This window comes from Heterodontus francisci, chromosome 16 (genome assembly GCF_036365525.1).
Source record: "Heterodontus francisci isolate sHetFra1 chromosome 16, sHetFra1.hap1, whole genome shotgun sequence".
Classification (NCBI taxonomy): Eukaryota; Metazoa; Chordata; class Chondrichthyes; order Heterodontiformes; family Heterodontidae; genus Heterodontus; species Heterodontus francisci.
Window position 1 is genome coordinate 85,282,117 of NC_090386.1, and position 9,906 is coordinate 85,292,022.

A 9,906-nucleotide genomic window follows, 5' to 3' on the forward strand; every position below is an offset into this window, starting at 1 on the left:
AGTGGGGGGATTCAGTGATGGTAATACTATTGAACATCAAGGGCAGATGATTAGATTCTCTCTTGTCTGAGATGGTCATTGCCTGGCACTTGTGTTGTGCGAATGTTACTTGCCACTTATCAGCACAAGACTGGATGTTGCCCAGGTCTTGCAGCATCTGAACATGGACTGCTTCAGTATCTGAGGAGTCACGAATCGTTATGGGCATTGTGCTAGGTAGGACTCCAAACAGCAGAGAGTTTTCCCCCTGATTCCCATTGACTCCAGTTCTGCTTGGGTTCCTTGATGCCCTACTCAGTCATACTCAGCTCCTGACCTCATTACAGACTTGGTTCAAATATGGACAAAAGAGCTGAACGCAAGAGGTGAGGCGAGAGTGACTGCACTTGACATCAAAGCAGCATTTGACCGAGTATGGCATCAAGGAGCACTAGCAAAATTGGAGTCAATGGGAATCAGGGGAAAACTCTCCGCTGGTTGCAGTCATACCTAGCACAAAGGAATGATAAGTGGCAAGTAACATTCACGCCATACAAGTGCCAGGCAATGACCATCTCCAACAAGAGAGAATCTAACCATCTCCCCTTGACATTCAATGGCATTACCATGGCTGAATCCCCCACTATCAACATTCTGGGGAGTTACCATTGACCAGAAACTGAACTGGAGTAGCCATATAAGTACCATGGCCACAGGAGCAGGTCAGAGGAGAGGAATCTTGCGGTGAGTAACTCACGACCTGACACCCCAAAGCCTGTCCACCATCTACAAGGCCCAAGTCAGGAGTGTGATGGAATATTGTCCACTTGCCTGGTTGGGTGAAGCTCCAACAACACTCAAGAAGCTCGACACCATCCAGGACAAAGCAACCCACTTGATTGGCACCCCATCTACAAACAGTCACTGCCTCCACCACCGACACGCAGTGGCAGCAGTGTGTACCATCTACAAGGCGCAAGGTGCACTGCAGCAATGCACCAAGACTCTTTAAACAGCACCTTCCAAACCCGTGACCTCTACCACCTGGAAGGACAAGGGCAGCAGATGCATGGGAACACCATCACCTGCAAGTTTCCCTCCAAGCCACACACCATCCTGACTTGGAACTAAATCGCCGTTCCTTCACTGTCACTGGGTCAAAATCCCAGAACTCCCTTCCTAACAGCATTCTGGGAGTACTTATCCCACATGGACTGCTGAGGTTCAAGAAGGCAGCTCACTATCACCTTCTCAAGGCAATTAGGGATGTGCAATAAATGCTGGCTTAGCCAGCGATGCCCACATCCCATGAATGAATAAACAAAAAAGTATTTTTGAAGTGTAGTCAGTGTTGGCATGTAGAAAAACAGCAGCTAATTTTTACACAGCAAAATCGCACAAACAGCAAAGTGATAGTGACAAAATAATCTGTTTTAGTCGTGTTGGTTGAAGGAGAAATATTGGCCAGAACACCAGGGACAACTCCCCTGATTTTCTTTGAAATAGTATTTCGGATCTTTTACATCCACTTGAGAGGGCAGATGGAGCCTCATTTTAATATATTGTCCAAAAGGTGGAACCTCCGGCTCTGCAGCACTTCCTCAGTGCTGCACTGAAGTGTCAGCGTAGATTATGTGCTCAGATGTCTGGTTTAACTTGGAGATGAGAGGGATACCACTGAGCCACAGCTTAAAGCTAACTATAGGAGTCAGTCGCTGTAGGAATCACTCATCTCCAACCTTCTACAGGTCTTCATTGAAGCGAAGCCCCATCTGCCCCCTCAGATGAATATAAAAAATTCATGGCATCATTTCACAGATGAGCTGAGGAGTTCTATCCAGTGTCTTGGCCAATTTTTATCTCTCCAGCAACATCACCAAAACAATGTCTGGTCGGTATCACATTGGTGTTTCTGGAATTTTGTCGTGCCCAAATTCCTCCATTAAAAAGTCATTACACTTAAAAGTACTTAAAGCGCTTTGCTTTTCCAACTGGAAATGCAAATGGTGATAATCAACATTGCTATCTCACAATCAGTATTTTACAATCATGGATGAAAGTCCTATTTTGAAAACAAAGTACATGTAAAAATCCAAGTAGAGCTTTGCCCTAATGGAGGATTTGAAAAACTGGAGATTGATTTTTATTGAATCAAACCCTCAACAATAATGTTGAAAATTCTAGGACAGCTTTTGATAATGTGTGAAAGCAAAGTAAGCTTTTTAAATGATACCATTACCCAAGCAGGCCTTCCTTATGTGTCCAAGTTTGGATCCTACTCCGGTTTCTGTGCCCCAGTTACTGCGTAACATTTTGTTCCCCTTGTTGAACCTACCCTTAGTTAAAATGTATTTGTTCAGCTGTCTGTTGACAGACTGTTATTTCGCGCCCTCCCTTCTCTTTCTCTGTGCCGGAGAAGACGGTAGGGGACTGACAGATCTGCCTCTCACTCTTTCTCACTGTCTCCTGCTGCAGTCTGACATCTTCATTAAGGCAGCAGAGATTTCACTGGAGAGTTAGTTGGCCCCTGGATATAAACAGAGCTGAGTGCTCAGCCACTTTATACAGCAGCTAATCGGTTATACCAATTTGATTTGATTTATACAATCACCTGGCCTTTTTTTATTTAAGGTGAAATCTTTTTTTTGTAGGTAGTCACCTCACGTTTGCCAGTGCCAGTTGCAATCTCTGACACACCATCAGAAGAATGAATTTCCTGTTCCTGCCTCATTATATTGTCACACTGGCTGCTCGCTAATATGTCAAAGGAAGACGTGGGTGTCTCTTCGTTGATTCATTCCTCATTAGAATGCCTGGAATGATCATCACTGAGCATCCACGCCTATAACACTGCTTCATACAAGTTGCCAGTGACATGATTGAGGTGAGGGAAAGGGGAAAGAAGAAGAACCTTTGTTATGATGGCAACTTTGTCATATCATTAAAACACAGTGGGCTGGATCTTGTTCTTCCCTAGGCATTGGGTTCCATGGCTAGAGGGGCCTGAAAATGAGGCCCACCATGGACCTCGATGCCGTGAGGGCCCGGCCTGATTCTTCCAGCGGTGTCGAGGATCCGTGACGGCCACCCCCCGCCCCCCCGGATGCTGGGCAACGGGACCACAATTAAAATATTCAAATCAATAAAATGAATGAACTAACATACACTTACCTGCGATCTTGAGGGCCCGCCGCGATCTTCGGCTTGACAGCCGGCAGTCCCGTGCCTTCAAATCCCTATTCGGGGAAAGGCAGCACCACACTGGTGCGGAGGGGGGAGGAGGTAGGATTTTCAGTGCGGGGGTGGGGGGTTGGAGTCAACTAAACATAATGGGTATGGAGCATGGTGGGAAGGGTTGAATTGTAAACTTTGTGCAATTTGAGGGGGTAAAGGTCAGTTTTGGTTAAAGGTAAGTGTTTTGGGGGGGTAAGGGCAAATAGTTAATGCAATTGTTATTGGGGGGGTGTGGGAAAGGGGCATTAGAAATTTATTTATTTCATTTTGGGGGTGTGTCTTTAAAAATTTAAATTCAGCAGCAGGGCTGGCTGCCCTTTAAAAATGGTGCCAGCGTTTGCGCACTGGCAGCTGACGCCATTACCGGGGCAGACAGCCCACTCCCTCCACGAGATTGGGGGTGGTGGGGTGGACCTATTTAAATAAGCTGCCCCGATCTCGCTTTGGCATGCGGCCCGTGTAGGCAGGCCGCCATTTTCTGACCTTGCCGCCGAGATTGGCGGCGGCCTCTTAAAGTCTTGCCCCGTGTCTGTAAGTCAAAGAACAAAGAACAGTACAGCACAGGAACAGTCCATTCGGCCCTCCAAGCCTGCGCCGATCTTGATGCCTGCCTAAACTAAAACCTTCTGCACTTCCGGGGACCGTATTCCTCTATTCCGATCCTATTCATGTATTTGTCAAGATACCTCTTAAACGTCTCTATCGTATCTGCTTCCACCACCTCCACCGGCAACAAGTTCCAGGCACGCACCACCCTCTGTGTAAAGAACTTGCCTCGCACATCCCCTCTAAACTTTGCCCCTCGCACCTTAAACCTATGTCCCCTAGTAACTGACTCTTCCACCCTGGGAAAAAGCTTCTGACTATCCACTCTGTCCATGCCGCTCATAACTTTGTAAACCTCTATCATGTCGCCCCTCCACCTCCGTCGTTCCAGTGAAAACAATCCGAGTTTATCCAACCTCTCCTCATAGCTAATGCCTTCCAGACCAGGCAACATCCTGGTAAACCTCTTCTGTACCCTCTCCAAAGCCTCCACGTCCTTCTGGTAGTGTGGCGACCAGAATTGCACGCAATATTCTAAGTGTGGCCTAACTAAAGTTCTGTACAGCTGCAGCATGACTTGCCAATTTTTATACTCTATGCCCCGACCAATGAAGGCAAGCATGCCATATGCCTTCTTGACTACCTTATCCACCTGCGTTGCCACTTTCAGTGACCTGTGGACCTGTACGCCCAGATCTCTCTGCCTGTCAATACTCCTAAGGGTTCTGCCATTTACTGTATACTTCCCACCTGCATTCGACCTTCCAAAATGCATTACCTCACATTTGCCCAGATCAAACTCCATCTGCCATTTCTCCGCCCATCTCCAACCGATCTATATCCTGCTGTATCCTCTGACAATCCTCATCACTGTCTGCAACTCCACCAACCTTTGTGTCGTCCGTAAACTTACTAATCAGACCAGCTACATTTTCCTCCAAATCATTTATATATACTACAAACAGCAAAGGTCCCAGCACTGATCCCTGCGGAACACCACTAGTCACATCCCTCCATTCAGAAAAGCACCCTTCCACTGCTACCCTCTGTCTTCTATGACCAAGCCAGTTCTGTCACCCGTGTTTCACAGCTATATAGACTTACAGCTAGCAGGAAAAGAAGCTCAATATTTTCCATCTTCGCTGTTTGCGGCACATTATGGATAACATCACAAATCCTTAGATAGGCAAAACTCCAAAGTGTGTTGGCACTAATCAAACAGAGGCGGCTTCAGTGGATCAAACATGTCCACACGATGGAAGACAGTCCCATACCCGAGGACCTTCTGTATGGTGTGATAGCTGGGGCCAGAGAATCGGTGAGCGCCCAAAGATCTGCTTCAAGGATGCTTGCAAGCGTGACATGAAGGCTCTAAATGTTGTCTATCACACCTGGGAGTCATTAGCTGGTGAAAGAGGGATATGGCAACACATCCTGTGGACTGGTGTGCAGTACCACTATGACCAATTTCTACAGCAACATGGAAACAGGTTCCAATGTCAAAAACAACAACTCACAGCGTCACTTGGCAGCTTGACGTGCGGCACTTGTGGCAGAACCTGCCTGTCAAGGATTGGCTTTCACAGCCATCAGCAAAGGTGCGCCAAGAGAAGACACCCCACCTAAATGGATTGTTTGCTGTGTGTCCATCATCTTTCATAGATGGAAGGATTCCAACCATGAAAACACAGTGTCAGACATTAGCACACAGTGTTATACTGTGCTAAGTACTGCTCTATAATGCCATATTGCTGCATTTATATAGTGCCTTTCATGGCCTCAGGAAGCCCTTTTACACACAAAGGACTGAATTTTATTTAGCTTCCAATGTTGGGCTCCATGTCGGGGGTTGCCCAAAGATCGGAGTGGCAACAGCCCACCATGGAACCTGGCGCCGGGATTGCCGGGCCCAATCTTCCCGGCAGCCGGGAGGCTCCTTAGCAGGCCCTCCGCTGCTCTGCAATGAGACCTGAGTTGAAATATTTAAATGAGGTGTTTGCATGAATTAAAATCTAATCCACAGTGATCTTACCTGCAATTCCGGATCTTCTGCGCGATGGGCCGCACTCACGTCCCTTGACATTCCCGTCCAGGGAAAGCTGGCACCACTGAGGTGGGGAAGAGAGGATCTCATCATTTGAAGTGTAGTGGGGCGGGGGGGGTGCGGGGGGGGGGGTTCGGGGTGTGAACACTACATTTTAGTTTAGTGGCGGGTGGGGGGGGGGGGCAGGAGGGAAGAGGTCAACTCTGCACTTAGTGCAGTTGGGGGGGGGGGGGCGAAGGGGTGAACTCTGCATTTTTAGTGTAGTTGGGGGGAGAAGGGGTGAACTCTGCAATTTTAGTGTATTGGGGGGGGCAAGCATTTATTTTCAGTGGAGTGGGGGCGGTGGTCGAAGGCAACTCGGCATTCTCTGAGCAAGGCTGGCAGCCCTTTAAAAATGGAGTCAGCACCTGCGCATGGAAAGTTGACTCCGTTCACAGCATTGCCGAGGCCGCCACCACCACATGATTGGGAGGGTGGCCACCCTGCTTATTATAATGATCCACCGGGCTCAAGGTTGCGACGGCATGGCGGTGCGCGGTAGCACTGCTGGCTGCCATTTTTTGCGCCCACTGCCACTCCAAGCGGCGGGAAAACAAAATCCAGCCCAAAGGGTGGTAGAAATTTGGAAGTCTCTCCAGCTAATGGCAATTGATGCGAAATCAATTGCGAATATTAATTCTGAGATTGATAAATTTTTGTTAATCAAAGGTATTAAGGGATATCGGGCTCCATGGCAATGGAGTTAGATCACAGATCAGCCATGATCTCATTGAATGGCAGAACAGGCTCGAGGGGCTCAGTAGCCTGCTCCTGTTCCTGTATTCCTATGTTCCATTTGTTTTAGTGATGCTGGTTGAGTGAGAAATGATTGATTCTTTTTTGTTGATTTACGTTATGTGGTGTTTCCCGATTAAGGGACCCACCATTTTGTAGGATGAAATGCATCATGGACAGTAACGCAAGACAATCAGTAGAAAACGAATAGTGTAAAACAGACTACAAATTTGCCAATGACCTTTTATTCTCACTACTGCCCCAGGCAAATTTTAGTTCCCTCAACCCCAACCCATTTATTTTGTTACCTGTGTTGACCGACGACTAATACTTTCAGGTTTGTAATACATGAAGTGATGGTATCATTGCACAGCATCAGTATTGGTGTCAGCTGTATCAGCTGTGGCTCAGTTGTTAGCACTGTTGCCTCTCGTTAGAAAGTTGTAGGTTAATTTGCGCTCTAGAGACTGGAGCACAGAAACAAGGCTGACACTCCAGGGCAGTACTGAGGGAGCGCTGCACTGTTGGAGGTGCCGTCTTTTGGATGAGATGTTAAACATAGTCTGCTCTCTCAGGTGGGTGCAAAAGATCCCATGGCACTCTTTCATAGAAGAACAGGGAAGCACTGGCCAATATTTATCTCTTACCCAACATCACTAAAAATAAAAAATTATCTGGTCATTATCACATTGCTGTTCGTGGGACCTTGCTGTGCTCAAATTAGCTGCTGTGTTTCCTACATTGCAACAGTGACTGCACTTTAAAAGTATTTAGTTGGCTGTAAAGCTCTTTGGGATGTTCTAAGGTCACGAAAGGTGTTATAAAATGCAAGTCTTTCCTTCTTACCATAAACACCACATATCCACATTTTCTTGTGAATCTTCCCATCATTGGTAACACAAATGCCCCACTTGTCCTCCTGCTTCTTGCAGGTTCAGGCAGAAGCAAGAATAATGTCTCATGAGGTTGGCATAATGGATGTTGATTCTGGACAGAAAAACTTGGAGAATTTGTACCCTCATGCAAAGGGGACAAGGCCTTCCTCAGACTTAATAAGTATGGAACACTTGTTAGACAATCGATACCTAACTGCATTTGAACTTACTAGTCCAAAGGTCAGAGTTCCAGGTGATGACACTTGTTTAGGAGAGAGTGCTACATGCAGCAGACGTGCAATGCAAATACTAAAACTTTCAGCCTTGTTCCAACACAATCTCCCCTTTCTACCCCAAGCCCCAAAAAAAGGTAGAAAGGCACTAGGGAAAATTCTGGGATATTAACTATAATAATACTCAATAAAACAAAGTTTAGAGCATGGCATGGTAATGATTAAGATACCTAATGGATTCATTCATTGAAATACTTGTTTTTTGGCTGTGTGAATTGAAGACAATTAGTCAATGAAAACGCCAGAACTGCAATCATGAGTTTTTTCCTAGAAATGTTTCATAGAACAGTTAAATCAATTCTCACTAAGTAGCGGTGAATGTGCTCCACTTTACAGCTTGCACTCAGACATTATTACCAGCTATAATCCCCATTTTAGCTATTAGCCCAATGCATACCCTGAAGGGCAAAGGTCACAGCTAAAGACTAATCGATCTTATCTGCTTGTCTAATTAATCTTTACTACAGGGATGGAGACACAGTAAAACTGTTAGCAAGCCTCTCTGATCAGGATACAAGGACCATTCATCAGCTTACAGCACTGTACTCCATGTCACTGGAGACAGAACAGAAGAAAAATCACCCATGGATGATACTGCGCTGTGCGGAGAGTCCCTCTAGACCATGATCAGGCTTTAAGGCCTTGGCTCGCACTTCAATAACTAGCTGTTAAACTTTAACAACTGGGAAGGAAGCGTTATTATGAAGTGTTGAATTTGGAAGTGAATAAAGCTCTTGCTGAAATGTGGAAATGCTATTGAAGCAAGCGACAGCCATTCAGTTTAGCAAATGCTAACTCGGCAAATGAAAGAAGTACAAAGAGAAACAAGTTCATCGCCCAAAATCAAGCAGCAGTCAGATCTCACTGATGCAGTTGGCAGAGAGCTTCTGTGTTTTGTTCTGCCACAGAGACCATTTTTTTATTCAAAGTTTCTTCCTGACATTAGATTTCCGGCCCCCAAATCAATTTTACAATTTCAGGTTTCATTAACCTCTGCTATGCTGAATAATCAGAAATAAATTCACAAAAAAAAGACGGGCAGAGTGTTTTAACCTTTACCCTGCTGAATGAGCAAGAACTCTGTATGCCATGGAATAAACAATTAGTCCGTACAGTATCAGTGGGTAATCCTCGTCATGCTGAATGAACGGAATCTCTTGTGTGATTGCCTTTAAGAGTGATGTCCCTTTAAGATCTTAGTATGCTAGTGAGCTATGTGCCAGGTTGCAGTCGTATGACTACAAGCCTGAGGCACTCTGCTACTGTAACACCTCGAGGCAGGTTCTGTAAATAGTTAGCTCTGCATTGTATATACTGTTAACTGTTTAATAAACCTGTTGGAGATCTTCAACCAACTGACTCCATGCATCTCATTAATGTTACATCATAACAACATAAAAAGAATTCATTATATGGTGGCAGCTCCTCATTATATGGTGGCAGCTGTGGTAAGAAGACAAAATCTAAGATTAAAGACTACAGGGAAAACAGCTTTAAAACTGCCTACAGCTAAAAGAGAGAATGTTAAAAAGAAATTACTGAAAAGAAGAAAATACTTACCCCAAGCTGTACAAGACAGAGCGCTGAGTGACAGGCTGCAAATCAATCACTGCGATCGGGTGAGTCATTGTCCCGACGGTTCAGGAATGCCCATTGAAAAAAAGCTTTGAGGTGCTTGCAAAGTTGAGTTTTTTTAAAGGCTCAGTAAAAGAAAAAACATGGAAAATCCAATCCCTACCTCAGGCTGATTCTTTCTTTCTTCTTTCTTTTGGGCCTCCTTATCCGACGGCAAAAAGCACAGGAGTCCTCCATTCACGCAGCTCAGAGGTAAGCTTTTTAAAAAATCGTCAAACCACTAGAGCCTGAAGCCCGTTCATTCACTCAGCTAGAGTTTTAAAAAAACATAAAACCACTCAAGCATGAAGAATTGCCTATTGAATGGCCTCATAAACAAACTTTAGCAGAGAAAAAAAAGTACTTGAAATGCCTGTTCCAGAGCTGTGTAAACATATAAGCACTGCTGAACACCTGCTCCTGTCAATCAAAACAAACAAGAGAGTTTTTTTTAAAGAGTAAGCAGTACAGAGTTATAGAATGAGTGTTAAAGCAAAATAACAGCAGGAAGATGGATACCAAATTTTCCAGAATGAACTGGAAAGCT

At 45.3% G+C, this 9,906-nt stretch overlaps 1 long non-coding RNA gene across 1 annotated transcript in view; it reads left to right on the forward strand.

Moving 5' to 3' along the window:
* The window catches only part of LOC137378267 (uncharacterized), a 65,743-nt gene extending 56,666 nt beyond the window's left edge, over positions 1–9,077 (forward strand). Inside the window, exon 3 of the long non-coding RNA XR_010976586.1 lies at positions 8,213–9,077. This is a non-coding gene — a long non-coding RNA (uncharacterized lncRNA). The remainder of the gene's footprint in view (positions 1–8,212) is intronic.
* Positions 9,078–9,906: the final 829 nt, after the last annotated feature.